Source organism: Schistocerca nitens, chromosome 12, assembly GCF_023898315.1.
Source record: "Schistocerca nitens isolate TAMUIC-IGC-003100 chromosome 12, iqSchNite1.1, whole genome shotgun sequence".
Classification (NCBI taxonomy): Eukaryota; Metazoa; Arthropoda; class Insecta; order Orthoptera; family Acrididae; genus Schistocerca; species Schistocerca nitens.
The window spans coordinates 153,081,567-153,103,679 of record NC_064625.1 but is presented as its reverse complement, the minus strand read 5'-3'; the positions used below and the strand labels follow the sequence as shown (position 1 = coordinate 153,103,679).

The window sequence follows — 22,113 nt, the reverse complement described above, 5'->3', positions numbered from 1 at the left end:
CGTCCAACATAACCATATATTTATGTTTAATGATTAGTCGCCCCCAATACTACATAAAAGTGAGGTACCAGCTAAAGCTATTCATATATGCAATGTCACACAAAAAAAATAAACAGAAGTAATGGATGTTCTAAAATGACGATCGCACACAAATCGTGGGGGTTAAGTATAAAGAGCAGAACTGAGGAAATATATATTTTAATCTAATTTGTTTCAAGCGGCGTCGGCACCACTTTGGAGTTTTCGTGGGGACAGGATGGCGCAGCACTTCACACTAACAAACATTGTCATTTCCGTAAATACTTTTTTTCTCAACACTAAAGAAAAATCTACATACGCTTAACAAGTTGCTCAAAACATGAATTTTCAAGCTTGCACAAGCATATTAATATTTTGGGCGTATGTCAATATTATTCTTGGCAAGTGTGTCTTTAACACAGTTTTTGAAGTACTGTTAACAAAATTCAATTCGAGCTCTTAAGTAATGAAAAGTCTAATACGTTTAAAGTAACGCTAACAATACTGCAACTAAATTATAACAATGTCAAATTTAAACAATCATCCCAATCTCTTTATCCAGTGAAGGCTTAAATTTTAGAACAGCAGACAAACTTTATCGTGTCCTAATTGCCGATATATGATATCACAAAGAAACAGTTGTGAATAATCAAAAAATCGTTTCATGTTAAACACTCACTTCTTGTTTATTACGGTAAATACAGTACCTAATTATTCATACAGCAGTAGACTATAGAGAACACTTCTTTTCTATTATATTTTTGGCTTCGATTAGTCTTCAGTGTTGATTGTTTGCTATCGATTACTGTCAAATTAAAGTTCATTCAGCAATCCGTAACAATAGTATGTCAACAATTAAAATTAGAAAACTATGATTATTAAGTTTCACCATTACCAGCAAATTAAAAACTGAACGATTGCCAACCTTGGAATTTTACGCCAACGAGTAAACGCATACCAAATGTTTTAAGGTTTAGGAAGCTAGACCATAAAAAAGTAATATAATTAGATTAATTTTGAAATGAAAATACTGTTTACTGCAAACACATTGGTTGTACACTACGAATTTCCGTTTATAAAATGCTAACGAAGTCACGAATTTCAATAGTGGTATTGGTACTGCTATGGCCGATAGTCAATTGACCCGGCCATGATAATGCGCGAATGGGTGAGTGTCGAGTGACAACTGACAAGTGAACTGATGTTCATTAGACGCAGAGAAGTACGTGGAAGCTTGATACACAAGGATCGATTTGTAACACTTTAACTGTAATTGAAGCAATCAGTATTTGACATCTCAGTGCAGAAGCTGCATATTCAGTTGTAATATTAAAATGCAAAAATAACAAAGGTTCCGCTGTAAATATTACGCCGTTGGGGGCTGTTTAGGGTTTCAGAAGTTCGTAGTAGTTACACTATACCACTTAAGACGATATTTTTCAGGAATTTACCTTCTGCCCGCACTCAAGTTCCGAGATGCGTTAAGTCCGAGGTAGGGCGCAAGCTGCAATAATGTTGGCGTAGCTACTAATTTCGACCAGTAAATGATCAGTAAAACGGCACTTACGATGCTGCCAAACACTGGGAGGTACACAATTACTACAGCACGGACATGCAACCCACATCAAAAGAGAAAGTGTAGTAATTCTATAAAACATTGTAAAAATGTTGCGGTCCCTTAAAGAAGAATTACAAAGAAGTTTCGTAAGAATAAAACAGTTAACTAAGTATATAGGACCAATTGTTCATGCAATACGCACACGTTTGAGAAGAGTGGGAGCAAATCTATTTCAAGTGTTCCATCATGTGTGTTCCATCCTATTCCTAAACATGGTAATTTGAGGGCTAACACACTTAATTAGACCACAGAGCACCCAGCACTACTCATCAGCTGAATGATGAAACAACATTTTCATCAGCAATAACACCGATGGGTTCATTTTGCGGAAGCATGGCATCATTGATATTTCTCCAAGACTTGATTCAGTTGTGCAGGCTGCGTTCAAAGATTGTGATTTTAAGCATGATGTTTGCCAAGGGGAGTTGGACAGGCTCCACCTTAGTAAGGCTTCATTTGCAGGTCTGCCCAAGTCTACAATATGCACAACAATAAATGTGTGTATTTAGGAGAGAAAGCTATCATACTGATAATTCAAAGTTGGCCATCAGGAAGTTGCTCTTGCAGGTTGCATTAAGTCTATGTCAAATGAACCAGTCTACATGAAGAGAGGAGAAATAATTTGTGGAGGTGTCAGTCTTGAGGGTGGTGTTGGTTTCATTAGGCTGCTTGATATTTGCCATCGTATCCATAAGGTAAACTGTGCTGAAAGTACAACAAAAATTGTGTATCATCTCATGAAGATCAATATTGGTATGTGCTGAACAGCTACAAGAGAAATACAGAGGCATCCAGAGCTGGAGCATACAAAGATGAGTTGGCACCAGTTAGTGTTCCACAGAAGAATGGGAAGGCAAACAGTTATTTCTGAAAATTAAGAATGAAAAAGGATGGACTTTACTAAGCTCACAAAACTTAAACCAGTATTTCATAGAGAGTATAGCACATGAACTACTGGAAATGAACGTACACTGAATTATGGAGCAGCAGCACATTTCCTCATGACAGAATCTGCTCAGGGAAGAAAACCTACAGATTTTCCATTTGCACTTGCTTTTGCTGTTCCACAGTTGCTGGAGACTGGTAGTGTGAAAATATATGATATTGTCTTTTGGGAAATAAAAGATCTAGGCCTCGACCCAACCAAAGTCAGTGTGCTCATCACTCTGTAGGCATGCCTGAAGCTCACATCTGGTCAAAAAGGAATGGCATCCATATGGTGGAGCTTCCTCAGTTTTAATATGAGGAAGAATGAACATTGGGAAAGAAAGAAACTGAAGAGTAATTGAGAGGAATCTATTCAGTTATTTTAATACACAAGAACAACAGAGAAGTTCCAGAATTTTTAATCTTTTTCTGCCATTTTAATCATATCATTATTCCAATTGTTGCTAACCAAAATGTTTTAAGTATTATCTTTGCCAGTTATAATCTCTCAGGACCATATCTGGTAGATCCAGGTGACAATCATAAACTATATTTTCAATTGCCTGCCTTCAGTTTTATATTCTTCTTTATAACAAAAGGATTTATAATGCTTTTAAATTGTCCCAGATTCATTTTCTTGCAAACAACATTTGAAGCTAGTGTAAAAGAGTAACCAAGTCAAATTACAGTAATTGTTGAGAAGTCAAACCAGTAACCCTGAGTTTTCTTAATGATTTATTTATATTCCGTGTACAGATTGTTTGTGTTTTACCCAATAAATTGCTGTATCTTACCCAGCCCCAGTATATTTTTTATAGACAATAACAAAGCTGTATGTGTACCAAATTTAACTGGTATGTCCCCAAGTTATGCTTTACATCTCTCACTTTCCAGCCACTACTAAGATCCTAGAGATTATTTACTGTCTACAAGCCCCAGCAGGAACTGTTAGAACTTCATTAAGTAATTGAATTGGGCTCTTACAAGACATAGTACAAAAACTGGGAAGCTATTGTATGTGGTAATTTGAAGATTGACGTTTGATAGTATTGTTCGAGGACAAGTTACTGCTCAGCTTTATTCATTCCCCACAGTAACATTTCTAACAAGAATCTGTACTTTTGTTTCAAAATCCAACAGTCTGTCATGCGATAGATGCGAATTCCAAAATAAATGGTTCATCTGACATGATGGTCAAATGGCAGCAATAAAGCATTCTCATCAGTCGGATTTACCTAAGAAGAGCAAAGTACAGTTTCACAGGACGGTAATTATGAGCGCAGTTGCACTACTCAGAGACACTTTATTGACTGAACCATAATTAAAAGTTTACCGAGGGCACACAGTAGGCCTAAATGAGAAATTGAATCATCACCTACTGTGTGTGCCCTTGTAAACCTTAAAATATTCTTACAACGCCATGATTCCAGTTTTCTCATCAGCAGTTCAGGGACAGTTACATTGGAATCAAAAAGAAAAAGTGGCAAATGTATGCACTAAAATTGATGCTGCAAAAATTTTCACCATGTCACCAGAAAGACCAAAATATGCACTGTATAGGCTACTAAAAATAGAAAATTCCAGATCAAAGCAAAAACAGTTTTGATCATTATAAGGCAAGAGATGCATAAAATCTGTTAGGGAAACATCATTCAACTTACTGATGGCAATAGAAGCAAGACAGTATTAAATTTGAATCATGGACCATTAAATTCAGTTAATTATTCCTGACTAGTTGAAACACAGTGACAAAAAATGGACCACTGAAAGCACAGCCATTAGATTAGCTTATGTTGGCATTGTATACTCCACCGCCAAGTGTCTATGTTACTAAATCATCTGTTAAAGAGATCACAAAAATTATTTCACGTGTAATAAGTTGATGAGTCTAGTAATATTTCCTGAAGCATTGAAATATGCAACAGTAGTGTGTACTTATAAAATGTGGTGATAAACAACTGATCTGTAAATACAGATCCTTCTCCATCCCTACCGTGCTCTCAGTAACCCTTTAACAACTGCTCGGCTTGGCTTCTGTAAAAATTCTGTGCAGCAGAAGCAGTATTTTAGTCTTATGACATTTTCTTTAACACTGCCAAGGCCTTTGATTATGTAGACCATTACAATGCAATAGGGAAGCAAAAGTGGTGTGGTGAAATTCCCTACTCACGGACGGAGTCTTGTCTACGTAATCTACATCCACATCGATACTCTGCAAACCACCGTGAAGTGTGCGGCATAGGTTATGTCCCATTGTACCAGTTATTAGGGTTCTGCCGTTTCATTCATGTATGTAGTGTGAGAAAAATGTTTGTTTTAATGCCTGTGTGTGTGTGCTGTGATTATTCTAATCTTATTCTCATAGTCTCTATGTGAGAGATATGTAAGGGGTTGTACTATATTCATAGAATCATCATTTAAAACTGGTTCTTGAAATTTTGCCAGTAGATTTTGTCGGAATAGTGTACATCCTCTTCAAGAGTTTACCAGTTCAGTTTTTTCAGCATCTCTGTAACACTTTCCCATGGTTTAAACAAATCTGTGAGCATTCATGCTGACCTCCTTTGTACATGTTCATTATCATCTGTTAGTCCTCTTTGGTACGGGTCCCACACACTTTAACAATATTTGCATGACTGATTTGCAAGCAATCTCCTGTGTAGACTGTTACACTTCCTCAGTACTCTAGCAATAAACTGAAGCCAACACCTGCTTTACCCATAACTGGACCTATGTGATCATTCCATTTCATATCATATCTGTACAAAGTGTAACACAAGGTATTTGTACGAGTTGGCCAGTTATAGCTGTGACTCATTGATATTATAGTTGTAGGACACTACCTTTTTTTCATTTTGTGAAGTGCACAGTTCCACATTTCAGAACATTTAAAGCTGACTGAATACTTATGCAACTTCTTTGAGACAGTACTTCATTATAAGTAACTGTGTCATCTGCAGACAGTCTGGAGTTACTGTTAATGTTGTCTGCAGCAATAGTAAATAGACGCACACATTAAAAAACAATATCATAGGAATGAAACTTAAATTCGTAGTGGAGAATGATTAAATATAGTGTCCATGGTTTCAGCGTTAAGTGCACTCCTGTTCTTAGCCCATACAGACAATTTATCGAGGTTACTGTACGATTCTTCAAAAACAGTATCCGTTGGAAAATTCTCGTAGGGAAACAATAAAATTGCAAGACTGAATTGCTGGCCAGTACAAATTTCAGGAGAAGTGTCAGCACTGCTAATAGACTCATTAAAAGTGCACACACCATCAGAGTTTTAATAACTAGTTGTTCCTTCCTCAGGGAAGAGAGAGGGCAAGATTGGGGAAGGTAGTAAAGGAAGAGCAGATAATTCAGACCCCTGGGTAAGAAGTCCTCATAGCGGGTGACTCCATCTCATCCTGGGGTCTGAACAACCTGCACTTCCTTTTCTGCTATGTTATAACAGGTTGTCAGTGGACATTGGGTAGGAAATTGTTAATCCCCAGGTATTCTGAATTGAAGTGATAGACTATCATATTAACCACTTGTATAGTACAATGTTCAGTGGGAAGTATCTGGACAGGCATTAGTGATCATAATTATGGGTGTGTGCCCACTCTTCGTCCGTATGACAACTTTAGCATTGCTGGGATACTGACAATGAGGCGTCGATGTCTGTGGAGCAATGGCAGTCCATTATTCCTCAAGAGCCAAAATTAGAGACGGTACTGATGCCAGACCCTGGCATCTGGAGCAAAGTCAATGTTCTTACATCCCGAATGTGTTCCACTGGGTCCAGGTCAGAAATCTGGGAAGGCCAGTCCATTTCAGAAATGTTATTGTCCACAAATCACTGCCTCATAGATCTTTTATAACAGGGTGAATTGTCAAGTTGATACAATCATTGTCTCCGAACTGTTCTTGTAGTGTATGCATAGCAGAATGCGTCCATATTTTGTATTATCTTAAACACTATAAGGGGACCAACATCTAACCATGAAAAACACACTCATAGTGTGACACCACTTTGTATTTCATAGTTGGCGCTGTAAGTGAAGACAGGTAACATTCTCCAATCATTCGTCAAGTCCTTCCATCAGATGTTACACCACACCAAATCAGTTGTTTCCAGTGGCACCAATCTTTACATGACCTCTGGCATGACGTAATATCAACTACAGAAATGTGTGCTCATGGAGAGTGCTCAACTATTGTACACAATTTGTTATAGTTACCTATACACAGTCATTTTGCTAGCTGGACTGCTGATAGGAAGACTGAACTCTAAAGTGATTCCTTCCACTGATTTCTTGCATTTTATTTATTTACACTACTGGCCATTAAAATTGCTACAGCAAGGAGAAATGCAGATGATAAACGGATATTCATTGGACAAATATATTATACTAGAACTGACATGTGATTACATTTTCACACAATTTGGGTGCATAGATCCTGAGAAACCAGTACCCAGAACAACCACCTCTGACCGTAATAATGGCCTTGATACACCTGGGCATTGAGTCAAACAGAGCTTGGATGTCGTGTACAGGTACAGCTGCCCATGCAGCTTCAACACGATACCACAGTTTGTCAAGAGTAGTGACTGGCGTATTGTGATGAGCCAGTTGCTCGGCCGCCATTGGCCAGACGTTTTCAATTGGTGAGAGATGTGGAGAATGTGCTGGCCAGGGCAGCAGTCAAACATTTTCTGTATCCAGAAAGGCTCCTACGGGACCTGCAACATGTGGTCGTGCATTATCCTGCTGAAATGTAGGGTTTCGTAAGGTTCGAATGAAGGGTAGAGCTCCGGGTCGTAACACATCTGAAATGTAACATCCACTATTCAAAGTGCGGTCAATGCGAACAAGAGGTGACCTAGGCGTGTAACCAATGACACCCCATACCATCACATCGGGTGAGATGCCAGTACGACGATGACGAATACACGCTTCCATCGTGCGTTCACCGCAATGTCGCCAAACACGGATGCGACCATCACGATGCTGTAAACAGAACCTGGATTCATCTGAAAAAATGACGTTTTGCCATTCATGCACCCAGGTTCAACATCGAGTACACCATCGCAGGCGCTCCTGTCTGTGATGCAGCGTCAAGGGTAACCACAGCCATGGTCTCCGAGCTGATAGTCCATGCTGCTGCGTATGTCGTCGAACTGTTCGTGCAGATGGTTGTTGTCTTGCAAAGGTCCCCATCTGTTGACTCTGGGATCGAGACGTGGCTGCACAATCCGTTACAGCCATGCAGATAAGATGCCTGTCATCTCAACTGCTAGTGATACAAGGCCATTGGGATCCAGCACGGCTTTCCGTATTACCCACCTGAATCCACCAATTCCATGTTCTGCTAACAGTCATTGGATCTCGACCATAACAAGCAGCAATGTCGCGATACGATAAACCGCAATCACGAAAGGCCACAATCCGACCTTTATCAAAGCTGGAAACGTGATGGTACGCATTTCTCCTCCTTACACGAGGCATCACAACAACGTTTCACCAGGCAATGCCGATCGACTGCTGTTTGTGTATGAGAAATCGGTTGGAAGCTTTTCTCATGTCAGCACGTTGTAGTTGTCGCCACCGGCGCCAACCTTGTGTGAATGCTCTGAAAAGCTAATCATTTGCATATCACAGCATCTTCTTCCTGTCGGTTAAATTTCGCGTCTGTAGAACGTCATCTTTGTGGTGTAGCAATTTTAATGGCCAGTAGTGTATTTATTTTTTTACAGTCACCCTCCACAATGCTCGACAGTCCCTGTCCATCAGTACTTGAGGTCTGTCTGGTTTTGGTTTAGCTGAGGCTGTCCCTTTGTGCCAATTCACAATAACGTCACCAACAGTCAACTTGGGCAGCTATAGAAGGGTTGAAATGTCTCTGATGGGTTTGTTCCTCAGGTACATCCAATATTCTCTGATATCTTCCAACTGACTCATTCTGCTGTTACTGCTTCTCTGCTTACAACACAGTTCCCCTCACCTCCTTGTTGGTGGGTTTGCCTCGCATGACACACACTGATCAATTCCGTATTATGTAGGGGTGTGTGGATACTTTTGATCTGACAGTATGTGTCAGAATATTTGGTCTTCGGGATGTAAATTCTGGTTAACATAATTTTTTTATGCCAAACAGATCCTTAACTTTTTTTATATGTAGATGGCTAAGGTAAAGCCTGGAGATTGGTTTGAACCCCCAGTGCTTTACTAGACACTATCCTACTGTTGGAAATACACTGTTGCCGTGTTGGCGTAAACTGGCACCAGCACACCGGATGACGTAGAGATCCTGGCAGATTAAAACTGTGTGCCGGACCGAGACTTGAACTCGGGACCTTTGCCTTTCGCGGGCAAGTGCTCTACCAGTTCTAGTTCTGCAAGGTTCGCAGGAGAGCTTCTGTGAAGTGTGGAAGGTAGGAGACGAGGTACTGGCGGAATTATAGCTGTGAGGATGGGGCGTGAGTCATGCTCGAGTAGCTCAGTTGGTAGAGCACTTGCCCGCGAAAGGCAAAGGTCCCGAGTTCGAGTCTCGGTCTGGCACACAGTTTTAATCTGACAGGAAGTTTCGTATCAGCGCACACTCCGCTATAAAGTGAAAATTTCATTCTAGAGATTGACAGATGCCGATGACAGACTCACTGGATTTATGTCGCCAATGCCCTCTCAGCTACCAGTATTTAGGTTGCCGCCACAGACCAGAGGGGCCTCTAGCTTACAATCAGGCAGCACATAACGAACATAAGTATTCGTAGCCGACTTTGTACTTCAACAGCATTGAGGCTAAAGTGGACTATATAGGAGAGCTTGTGCCACAGCAAATGGAAGCTTAAGCTAAGTAACTCTTTGTTCACGAATAAAGAACCCAGTTAATTATTGCGTGCAGCTTGTGTTACAGAACGAGGATACTGGCGGCCAACCAACATCTCTCCTTGCTTCTCACGGTACAGCTCTACAGAGACAATGAGAAGATATAAAAGTAAAGCAGCTAACAAGGATTCAACAGTTGCCTTCCTCTGACCTTTCAATCGACTTACCAATTAGGGGACCTATTGTTTCACACAGGCTCCAAACCATGGTGCAACTTGACACACAAAATTCCTAGTACTGACCAGGGATGGAACTTGAAATCTTTGGATGGCGGCTCTGCCAATACACTAGCCTCTTATACCTTGTGTACACAATATTGCCACCATCTATATACGTGCATATTGCTATCTCATGACTTTTGTCACGTCAGTGTGTACCTATTTCACTCCAAATTTCGAAAAATCTCTCAAGGACTGCACCTCAAATCAGTCGGAATACTTCACACCGTCGTAAGTGCTTTCAGTGTGCTCCGAAAAAGGCTTTGACCTAGCTACGCCCTTCAGTTGTGGCAAGGGATTTATATCTGTGAGGAAAATGCTGTGGTCATTTGCAGGTGGTGAGGAGGAGTCCCACCTGGCCTATCCTCGAACGATGGTCCTGTCACTGTTGTTTACAGCTGGCTGGAAGCCTATGGGTCCAGCCTGTCAGAGATGCGACTTATTTCAGCTGGATATCTGTCGTTTTTTGGTGAATGACCGAGTCTTCTGGGCCATGTTGATGGTCAATGGACATTGTAGAATCAACCACTGAAAATTCATGGTCTTGGAAAATCTTTCTGTTCAATGGATACAGCCTAGTCACTCTAAAGCCATTTTCTATTGTAGCTACTGTGGCTGACTTTTTGTAAGCTTAAGCTTTGCAACATGGAAATGAGTGACAGTTTTTCAGAAAATTTACTATTTCCTGTGCATAGTAAATTTTTGGGGGCTATGGTAGTTCTCTTGACAGAGATTGCATCTTTTGAGAACTGTGAGGCAGTAAACCATATGTACACTGTTTTTCTTGGCTGACTCAAGTAAGGGTAAGCATTTCCTGTGCAAATCTAAGACCAAGATCACAGGGTCTTCCATGGTAGGTTCCACAATTTCTAAAAATTGATCTATAAACCATTTAATGAAGCTTTCAGATTCTATCCAGCCCTATTTATGATAGATAGCTGTGCTTCCGTTTGGTGCCCCATCTACAAGGTGTCATAAAAAAGTAACTTGAATTTTTGTTTTTCTTAATCGGTCTTTATTCAACATTAACTTCATCCCCTTCAGTGTAATCCCTCTCAGATATAATACACTTGTGCCAACACTTTTTCCAATCTTGGAAGCTCTTTCAGAACTCTCTTTTCGTTATGGTGTTCAGCTCCTTCACTGAACCTGTTTTTATCTCCCCAGTGATGGCAAAACAAAGTCCTTTCATGGCTCTCTTCAGCCTGGGGGATAGAAAGAAGTGACATGGAGGCCGTATCTGGTGAATAAAGTGGCCGAGATGACATAAGGATTTTGTTTTTGCTAAACAATTATGAACAAGCATTGAGGTGTGAGCAGGGGCAGCAATCGTGATGCAGTTTCCGTAAACAGCTTTGCCACAATTCTGGTCATTTTCTTCAGACTGCTTCAGGCAAACTTCCATGTAGTATTCCTTATTGGCCATAAGACATGAAATCGTGATGCAGTAATCTAAGAAAACAGTGAGAACAACTTGCACACGTGACTGAACTGGTCACATTTTTTTCGGTCTCAGCTCTTCAGGCAGTTTCCACTGAGACGATTTGGGCCTCGATTTTGACGATATACCCCTATGCCCGTGTTTCGTCATTTGTTACAACCTTCTTTAGAAGTTTTCAGTTATTGTCAGCTTCATTCAGCAGTTCCTGAGTAATGCCCATGTTTCGTCATTTGTTACAGCCTTCTTTAGAAGTTTTCGGTTATTGTCAGCTTCATTCAGCAGTTCCTGAGTGATATCCACGTGATGTCATTTTCAGTCAAAATTCAACAATTTCAGAACAACTTTGCTGCTGCACATTTCATGCCCAAAAGTCGAAAAAAAATTGCATCGTATAAGTCAAAGGATATGCCAACATCATCAACAACCTCTCTGATGGTGATTCAGCAATTTTCCACAATCATTTTCTTTACTTCTTCCACATTTTAACCAGTAACTGATGTGCTAAGATGTCCGGGGCAGTGCCAGTCGTCTTCAACATCTTATTGACTATCTTTGAAATGTTTATATCACTTGTAAACTCTTGTCTTACTTGTAGTAGATTCGCCAAAAGCCACAGTCAACATTTCGAATGTCAGGCTGCAATTTATTCCATTCTTTAAGCAAATTTAATTCAAATTTTTTGATCCATCTTTGTTTAAGTAAAAGTTCACTGAGCACTCGTACACGTGGTATCATCTGATGTCTTTAATTATCTTTGGCAAAAAATCACAGGGCAAAATATGGTAAAATTTGAGTAAAAATGACTTATTGCTCCTTTCTTTATTGCAACCAAAAGTTACACCGTAACCGTAACGACAAAACAAAGATATAATTTTATAATGTCACAGAACAAGGCCGCATACAAAATGAACATAAATATCTGGTTCACACACACACAAACCCTCAATACAACAAGCTTACTGCTGTCAACATAATCTCTTTGACTGTCAATAAACAAAATATTCGAAGCAGCTAAAAATCAGGTAACACGTGTACCAACAATATGAAAAAAAATTGAAAATCGTATGTATAAAGCCTGCAAAATAAAACAAATTCTGTTACTTTTTCATCACACCTTGTAACAACTCTGTACTTTGATTTGTTTGTGGAAATACAGATAAAGGAGGTATAAAGTGACCTGTTGCACTCGTGCAAGTAACAGCTGTTATTAATGATCCTCTCTCTCTGAGGGTACAAATCTAATTGGCATTTAGCTTTCACTGCAGTAACTTCTGTTATCTTGCTGTAAACCAGATATTATCTTGCTGTAGATATTGTCAGACCAGTCTCGTCACAATTGTGAAGGCCCTTAGGGTCAAAACCAATCTTTTCTAGAAAGCATTCATGAATGTCAAAAAATTGTTGAACATTTTCTATGCTAAACCCTCTAATATGTTTCACTGATGTTTGTTGAGATTTTGTCAAACTAAGCTCTATATGGCTCAACATAAATGAGGAGCCACTTCCAGCTGGCTATAGTTCTCTCTCCATTATAAGAGGTCCATAAAGAATTTTTTTTCTGCCAGATCAAAAGCCATTTTCCTTGCATTTTTTTGCAGTTAAACCATAAAATCTGGCCTCCATATCCAGACAATATCTGACAAGGGATTGTTTTAGCTTGCATTTTTAAGCACAGGTTTTCTTCCAAGTTTATTTGACACTTACTCATTTAAATCAATATCTGTGGAATTAACTTTGCCTTTCACCATTGATGGAATGTCAGATTGCTTTGGTGATTTTCACATTTTTCTCAGTCCACTGCTTTCTTTTTTTAGATAGCATTGGTAACAATACCTTCTCATAGGCACCAACAGAGTGACTAACTAAATCTTAAAAACGGTATACCTAAAACAATGAGCATAATACCACACAGTGCAATATTAGGACCACAGTAGAGGTCCCATATTAGGAGCATAGCAACATTCCATTATGATTGACTCTACTCACAAAACTGACAATACAAATGTTAGTATGCCAGTGTCTAGCTAACCTCAATTATTTTGTTTTATGTTGCATTGTTCAATAGCAGTTTACATTTTAAAGTACTGATTACTGTGTCTTTCAAATATTAAAAACTTTTACTTCACACAAAGTTTTCTAAAAATTACACATGCCAAATTCAGCTGCACATCCAACCAACAATGATACAGTATTGAAGCGTTGCTTTTACATACCTGATGAGTCCATTCTCACCATGTGGCAGCACCTACTTAGTAGAAAGTTCAGTATTAGGGTGAGGCACAATGTTAGGCAGAGATCCCCTATGAATTTATGTATCTACACTTGTAGATCTGCTGACAAATGAACAGTACTTTGCAATAGAAACTGATCAGAATAAGATAGCAGATCTATTTAAAAATTATTTTGCTTCTCTTGGCTCCAGCATAAACAATCAGCTTAAAAATCATAAATACGAATTCAGAGGAACACCAGTGTCAGGAAGTATATTTTTGATGCCAACAAGTAAAGAAGAAATAATTAAAATAGTGAGTAGCTTAAAGAATTCCCATGCAGCAGGATATGATGGTCTTAGTCTGGACACTCTTAAGAAATGTATACATAAAATTGCATCACCTTTATCAACAGTTATCAATTCTCATAGGGAAGACGGTCTATTTCCAGATGAGTTGAAAATTGCCCAAGTTGTGCCTATTTTCAAAAAAGGAAACAGGAATTTAGTAGAAAACTTTCGACCCATTTCCGTTCTTCCAATAATATCCAAAATCTTTGAGAAAGTAATATACATAAGAATCTGGAACTTCCTGGTATGCAAAAAAAGTGATTTCTAAGGAGCAGTATGGGTTTGTCAAGGGGTCATCCACCATTACAGCAGCATCCAACTTAATCGAAGGTGTCACTCAAGCAATAGATAATAAAGAACATGTATGTGGCATCTTTCTAGACTTACAAAAAGCATTTGACTGTGTTGATACAACCATATTGCTGGACAAACTGTGGAACTATGGCATTCGAGGCACAGCCCATAATCTGATGAGGTCCTACTTGACAAATAGGAAGCAGTTTGTGTCTATTAGCACTACAGAGGGAACATACAAATCAAACACCACTGACATAAATTTTGGTATCCCACAGGGGTCAATATTAGGACCACTTCTTTTTATTATCTATGCAAATGATATTCAGTCCATAACAAACCATGCAACAGCTAACTTATATGCAGATGATACCACGTTAATATGCAGCAATCCAAGCTATTCACAGCTCGAAGTGGAATCCAATACTGCAGCAGGCTTAATTCTGCAGTATTTTAATGAAAACAAACTAAAATTAAACACAAATAAATCTGTCTATATTGAATTTGATCTTGGGAGGCAAAAAACTCATGAAAACCAAATCTTAATGGGTGACGAATACATTAAAAAACAATACTCGACCAAATTTCTTGGCCTGACACTAGATGCAGAGTTAAACTGGTCTGATCATGTGAATGATATTTGCAAAAAGCCATGTACTACCATATATGTCCTAAGAAAACTGACACCTTTTTGCAACATCACCACTCTGAGGCAAATATATTTTGCACTATTTGAATCCCATCTAAGTTACGGGAACGGCTGAAAACAAGGGGAAACTACGGCCGTAATTTTTCCCGAGGGCATGCAGCTTTACTGTATGATTAAATGATGATGGCGTCCTCTTGGGTAAAATATTCCGGAGGTAAAATAGTCCCCCATTCGGATCTCCGGGCGGGGACTACTCAAGAGGATGTCGTTATCAGGAGAAAGAAAACTGGCGTTCTACGGATCGGAGCGTGGAATGTCAGGTCCCTTAATCGGGCAGGTAGGTTAGAAAATTTGAAAAGGGAAATGGATAAGTTAAAGTTAGATATAGTGGGAATTAGTGAAGTTCGGTGGTAGGAGGAACAAGACTTCTGGTCAGGTGACTACAGGGTTATAAACACAAAGTCAAATAGGGGTAATGCAGGAGTAGGTTTAATAATGAATAGGAAAATAGGAATGAGGGTAAGCTACTACAAACAGCTTAGTGAACGCATTATTGTGGCCAAGATAGATACGAAGCCCACACCTACTACAGTAGTACAAGTTTATATGCCAACTAGCTCTGCAGATGACGAAGAAATTGAAGAAATGTATGATGAAATAAAAGAAATTATTCAGATTGTGAAGGGAGACGAAAATTTAATAGTCATGGGTGACTGGAATTCGAGTGTAGGAAAAGGGAGAGAAGGAAACGTAGTAGGTGAATATGGATTGGGGCTAAGAAATGAAAGAGGAAGCCGCCTGGTAGAATTTTGCACAGAGCACAACATAATCATAGCTAACACTTGGTTTAAGAATAATGAAAGAAGGTTGTATACATGGAAGAACCCTGGAGATACTAAAAGGTATCAGATAGATTATATAATGGTAAGACAGAGATTTAGGAACCAGGTTTTAAATTGTAAGACATTTCCAGGGGCAGATGTGGACTCTGACCACAATCTATTGTTTATGACCTGTAGATTAAAACTGAAGAAACTGCAAAAAGGTGGGAATTCAAGGAGATGGGACCTGGATAAACTGAAAGAACCAGAGGTTGTACAGGGTTTCAGGGAGAGCATAAGGGAACAATTGACAGGAATGGGGGAAAGAAATACAGTAGAAGAAGAATGGGTAGCTCTGAGGGATGAAGTAGTGAAGGCAGCAGAGGATCAAGTAGGTAAAAAGACGAGGGCTAATAGAAATCCTTGGGTAACAGAAGAAATATTGAATTTAATTGATGAAAGGAGAAAATATAAAAATGCAGTAAATGAAGCAGGCAAAAGGGAATACAAACGTCTCAAAAATGAGATCGACAGAAAGTGCAAAATGGCTAAGCAGGGATGGCTAGAGGACAAATGTAAGGATGTAGAGGCTTGTCTCACTAGGGGTAAGATAGATACTGCCTACAGGAAAATTAAAGACACCTTTGGAGAGAAGAGAACCACTTGTATGAATATCAAGAGCTCAGATGGCAACCCAGTTCTAAGCAAAGAAGGGAAGGCAGAAAGGTGGAAGGAGTATATAGAGGGTTTATACAAGGGCGATGTACTTGAGGACAATATTATGGAAATGGAAGAGGATGTAGATGAAGATGAAATGGGAGATAAGATACTGCGTGAAGAGTTTGACAGAGCACTGAAAGACCTGAGTCGAATCAAGGCCCCGGGAGTAGACAACATTCCATTAGAACTACTGATGGCCTTGGGAGAGCCAGTCATGACAAAACTCTACCATCTGGTGAGCAAGATGTATGAGACAGGTGAAATACCCACAGACTTCAAGAAGAATATAATAATTCCAATCCCAAAGAAAGCAGGTGTTGACAGATGTGAAAATTACCGAACTATCAGTTTAATAAGTCACAGCTGCAAAATACTAACGCGAATTATTTACAGAAGAATGGAAAAACTGGTAGAAGTGGACCTTGGGGAAGATCAGTTTGGATTCCGTACAAATGTTGGAACACGTGAGGCAATACTAACCTTACGACTTATCTTAGAAGAGAGATTAAGAAAAGGCAAACCTACGTTTCTAGCATTTGTAGATTTAGAGAAAGCTTTTGACAACGTTGACTGGAATACTCTCTTTCAAATTCTAAAGGAGACAGGGGTAAAATACAAGGAGCGAAAGGCTATTTACAATTTGTACAGAAACCAGATGGCAGTTATAAGAGTCGAGGGACATGAAAGGGAAGCAGTGGTTGGGAAGGGAGTAAGACAGGGTTGTAGCCTATCCCTAATGTTATTCAATCTATATATTGAGCAAGCAGTAAAGGAAACAAAAGAAAAATTCTGAGTAGGTATTAAAATTCATGGAGAAGAAATAAAAACTTTGAGGTTCGCCGATGACATTGTAATTCTGTCAGAGACAGCAAAGGACTTGGAAGAGCAGTTGAATGGAATGGACAGTGTCTTGAAAGGAGGATATAAGATGAACATCAACAAAAGCAAAACAAGGATAATGGAATGTAGTCTAATGAAGTCGGGTGATGCTGAGGGAATTAGATTAGGAAATGAGACACTTAAAGTAGTAAAGGAGTTTTGCTATTTGGGGAGCAAAATAACTGATGATGGTCGAAGTAGAGAGGATATAAAATGTAGACTGGCAATGGCAAGGAAAGCGTTTCTGAAGAAGAGAAATTTGTTAACATCGAGTATAGATTTAAGTGTCAGGAAGTCATTTCTGAAAGTATTTGTATGGAGTGTAGCCATGTATGGAAGTGAAACATGGACAATAAATAGTTTGGACAAGAAGAGAATAGAAGCTTTCGAAATGTGGTGCTACAGAAGAATGCTGAAGATTAGATGGGTAGATCACGTAACTAATGAGGAAGTATTGAATAGGATTGGGGAGAAGAGAAGTTTGTGGCACAACTCGACCAGAAGAAGGGATCGGTTGGTAGGACATGTTCTGAGGCATCAAGGGATCACCAATTTAGTATTGGAGGGCAGCGTGGAGGGTAAAAACCGTAGAGGGAGACCAAGAGATGAATACACTAAGCAGATTCAGAAGGATGTAGGTTGCAGTAGGTACTGGGAGATGAAAAAGCTTGCACAGGATAGAGTAGCATGGAAAGCTGCATCAAACCAGTCTCACGACTGAAGACCACAACAACAACAACAACAACAACAAACAATCCTGTATATTCAATAGATGAGTTTCTATATTTAGTACACTCGTATGATGGAAGACCATCTATCTAAAAATATATGTAATCTCAGGTCTTAGACTGTGTCACAAACTGTAAATATTTGAATGTCAGATATGAATACTGTGTTACAAACTGTAGATTCCTTGATCTAAGTATGGCAATAACAATTTTTTTTCTGTATAGTCCATATATGTAACCCTGTTCTCTCAACTAAATTTAGAAAAAGTTGTGTAGATAAAAGTGCCAGCCAATAATATGTAACCCTAGTAAGTAAGGCTCTGACTTATCCAGAGGACTGGAACAAAAAAAACCTTTTTTTATAATCAGTTGACGTTGGATCAAAATAAAATAAATAAATACAAGTAATTATGCAATAGGAGCATTTCAAAATACATTTTGACATTAATGACATGGTCCACGACAAATATCTTGGCATTATACTTGAACACTGTCATTCAAACAGCATCTAACATTCTGCAAAACTTACGTGGTACAAGAGGCTCTGCAGGTTCGACTTTGCAATCATCTGACCTTGACTGTGTGTACTCAGCAGCAGAATATTGCGGCCCTATCTGGATAAACAGTAGCCATATAAAGCATGCACAACTGAATCAAACAGTGTGAATTGCTGCTGGCACAATTAAGTCCATCCTAACATTCTGGTTACCAGTCCTGAACAACATTCCATCACCAAACCTAAGAAAAAAGAATATCCTCCTGAGGGAATATAAGGAAATGTGCAACAGCCAGCAATTGCCAATTCACAAGGACATATCTGTCATCTGAAATGACAGACTTCACTCCAGACATTCCCCACTCAGAACAGCTAGCAACCTGGTGGACCACAACTTCAGTCTCCATGAAGCATGGATGAATGAGCAGTATAACAATACAACTTTCTGCGAGTCAGCAAGAAACCATCAGAACTTTATCTGCCTTGTAGGACGTGGAGTAACTTCAGCAGGATCCAGAGTAATCATGGGAGATGCAGTGGCCTATTATATGGATGAGGGAAGAGAACCACTGCAAAATGCACCTACGGCTTCCCAGACTGTCAGATGTCTTGTTGAAGAGTGTCCTCTATATTCATACTCTGGAAACCCTGGTTTCTTGATCTGTACATCAGAGGCAATCAATTATATAACTAATATATCAGTAAATTTGTAAATGGTGTAGGCTACATATTTTATTTACACTCTTTTCCAGAAATAAAGTATTGATATGGTTCAAATGGTTCAAATGGCTCTGAGCACTATGGGACTCAACTGCTGAGGTCATTAGTCCCCTAGAACTTAGAACTAGTTAAACCTAACTAACCTAAGGACATCACAAACATCCATGCCCGAGGCAGGATTCGAACCTGCGACCGTAGCGGTCTTCCGGTTCCAGACTGCAGCGCCTTTAACCGCACGGCCACTTCGGCCGGCTATTGATATGTGGATGGTATTATTTTGTGCACTCTCTTTATGTACCCCCACACTTAAAGTAGACACTCTAGCAGAAGCAGCTCGCAGCAGGGGAATACTTGCAACAGCAGAAGGAGCAATAAATTTGGAAGTATTTTTTGACTGGTTATCAGTAAATGATTTACTGCTTAACTTGGGGAAGGGAGATAAAGTGAAGAGACCAGCTCATCAAGTTCTGTAAACAGAAAAATACATTATCGTCATCATTAACAGAACTTCATATTGCACAATATTATTGACTGCCTGTAGATAAGATTGAAGGTTGTGCAATATATCAATGGATTTACAAAATTAGATTTTATTGAGGCAACTTTGTCATCTCAGTCTCATATACTAAACAGTTAATGTTGCACAATTTGTTGTGTTGTTAAGAGGAAATGGCTTTGATGTCAGTGAGTATTATTGAGAACATATAAGGTTTTGTCAGTCCTGTGGTGTGTTAAGCGAAATGAGTATAGTAATCGCCAAATGAAAACACAGCAATATGATTAGTTGTTGAAATATAGGTAATGTACCCAGAAGCAGATAAGCTTAAATCAGTAAAGAAATTAAATTCATAGTGCACAAATTTTAGGAAAGGACTGAAAAGAATTATGAGTGCAATGAAACATGGAGCTTGTGGAGGCAACACTTTGGTCATTTGATGATGTGAACTTTTTGCAAAGGCAAGAAATTTTTAACATAATTTAAATAAAAGGTATATATACTTACTGTTTTTTTTTTAATTTTATTAAATTAAATAAATATTGTGTAGATATAATTACAATTATAAGTGTTAACATGTACCAAAATACATCAAAAGACCGAGCGTCCATCTTCAGAAAGTTCTGATAATCATTTGGCTCGCTTATCCTCAAATCCCGTAATAAATTTTCACGGATTAGTCTTTCTCTCTTCTTAAACCATTACTTCCTTCATCTGTGCTTCCTCTTTTCCTTACATGATCGAAAAGCTAGCTTGAGAGTCATAATAGCTGGCATCTGATCTGCCACATTTCCATACCCAAGATGGTTGGCTGGTTGGATTAAAAGAGGGAGGGTAGGGGCCAGACTACGAGGTCATCAGTCCCTTGTTCCAAATAAAACAGTGCCACAAGTGTGAGAATAAAACAAACGAGACTGACAACACAAAACGGAATGAAAGGAAAAATCACAAGAACGATGAAGGGCAACGATCATGTAAATGGACAAAAGGGGGACAAGAAAACCACAGAAATGCAAGAAACAGGATGAAGAGGGTAAAACAACAAAGCAGATGACCATGGCTGGCTGACCATGAGAATAAAAAGGAGAAGCCAGCCACTCTGCAACACATTAAAACCTCCACCCTAAAAGCACTAGGGTGGAGGACAAAGGGTCAAGGAACATGCGCTAAAACGTAGATCAAATGATAAAACACACCCTCATGAATAAAACGTAAAACTAAATCAGCCAATGAGGCATTGTCAGATAAAATTAGCGGCAACGAGTCCGGTAACCTAAGATTTCGTCGAACAGTGCACCAGAAGATGGGCCACTGTCAACCGGGTGCCACACCGACATTGAGGTGGGTCTTCACAGTGCACGAGGTAACCGTGGGTTGCCAATGTGGAGCTGGAAGAGGACAACTGATCAGCTGCAAGAGGCCCACAGGGGAGACTTCCACACATTCATAGTCTTCTCGATGATACGCAGCTCGTTGTGCCTACTGATATGCCATTCCGTCTCCCAGAGTCATAAAACCCAGCAGCGTAAGTCAGAACACAGGTCAGGTTCAGAGATGCCCGTCTCCAGAAGCGGTTTCCACATAGCTCACTTGGCAATTCTGTCGGCAAGTTCATTGCTCGGGATTCCGACCTGACCTGGGTTCCAGACAAACACCACTGAATGACCGGACCATTCCAGGGCATATATGGACTCCTGGATGGTCGCTACCAAAGGATGACTTGGGTAGCACTGGTCGATAGCTCATAGGCTGCTCAAGGAGTCAGTACACAGAAGAAACGACTCCCCAGGGCGTGAACGGATGTGCTCAAGAGCACGAGATATAGCCACCACCTCGGCTGTGAAAACACTGCAGCCATCGGGCAAGAAATGCTGTTCAATATGTCCTCTGTAGACATACGCTAAGCCGACATGACCGTCAGCCATCGAGCCAGTGGTGTAAACCACTTTGTGGCCTCAATACGTGTCAAGAGAAAGTGGCAGCGGAGAGCTGCAGTGTTAACTGAGGGCCATGTGAAAGGTCCAGGTGAAGCTGAGTCCTAGGTGTACACCATGGAGGTGTATGTGAATGGACCTAAAGTATAGGTGGTAAAGGCAAGGATTTCAGTTCGGAAAGAAGGGATCGGACATGAACCGCAATTGGAAACCCTGACCTGGGTCGCCGATGCGGGAGATGAACTGCTGTGGGTGGGAAAAGGAGACGGTTATTCAGATGCGCAGGAGAACTACAAATGAGTGCAATGTAACTGGCCAGCAGCTGTGCACACCTAACCTGTAATGGAGGGACTCCAGCCTCCACAAGGATGCTGGTCACCGGACTCGTCCTAAAAGCACCTGTCGCTAGGCGAACGCCACAGTGGTGCACTGGGTCAAGTAAACACAATGCTGAGGGTGCTGTCGAACCATAAACCGGACTCCTGTAGTCAAGGTGGGATTGAACAAGGACTCTGTAGAGCTGCAGCAGTGTAGAGCTATCTGCACCCTAGTTGATGTTGCTCAGGCAGTAGAGGGCGTTGAAGTGCTGCCAGCACTTCTGCTTAAGCTGACGAAAGTGAGATGTTTAAATCGGGCGTCGGAAACCAGCCCTAAAATTAGATATGTCTCCACTACAGTGAGAGGATCACCAGTAAGGTAAAGTTCTGGTTCCGTGT

The 22,113-nt window shown here is 39.9% G+C and overlaps 1 protein-coding gene across 1 annotated transcript in view; it reads right to left on the bottom strand.

Annotated features, from left to right (window-relative positions):
- LOC126215023 (cullin-2-like) overlaps positions 1-901 on the bottom strand; it is a 128,986-nt gene extending 128,085 nt beyond the window's left edge. Inside the window, exon 1 of the mRNA XM_049941645.1 lies at positions 726-901. The gene's annotated coding sequence lies outside the window, so the exon portion shown is untranslated. The remainder of the gene's footprint in view (positions 1-725) is intronic.
- Positions 902-22,113: the final 21,212 nt, after the last annotated feature.